We start from the raw sequence: 414 nt of genomic DNA, 5'->3' as shown, positions 1-414 counted from the left end.
TCCTTAACCTAACTAATGCTATCTGCTTCTGTAAACCTGCTTGCTTAAAGATTATAATCAGTCGCTCGTAACCGGAGTAGGTGGTCCGAGGCAGGTCCCGGACTCCACGGTTATGGAATGTGTGATGTAATTGGTCCCACTTCCCATCTTCGTCCCACTTCCCCATACCTCATGTCAGGTAGCCCATCTTAGAATAGTGTAAGACCCCCTTGCTTTTTCAGCTAACCACCATTCTCTGTACCTGTACTCTGACAGGGCAGGGGTGGTTGCTGGCCAGCTAATAAAGACTCATAATTTGGCTCAATTTGGTCTTTAAGTGGTCATTTCTTGCATTCCGTACTATAACAGTGGCACCAGTCAAGCAGGGGAAGTTAGAACTAAATCATGAGCGTAGCAGCCGTCAATTTAGCCCTT

Source organism: Propithecus coquereli, unplaced genomic scaffold, assembly GCF_000956105.1.
Source record: "Propithecus coquereli isolate 6110/MARCELLA unplaced genomic scaffold, Pcoq_1.0 Scaffold109, whole genome shotgun sequence".
NCBI classification, from domain to species: Eukaryota; Metazoa; Chordata; class Mammalia; order Primates; family Indriidae; genus Propithecus; species Propithecus coquereli.
This window is presented reverse-complemented; position numbering follows the sequence as displayed.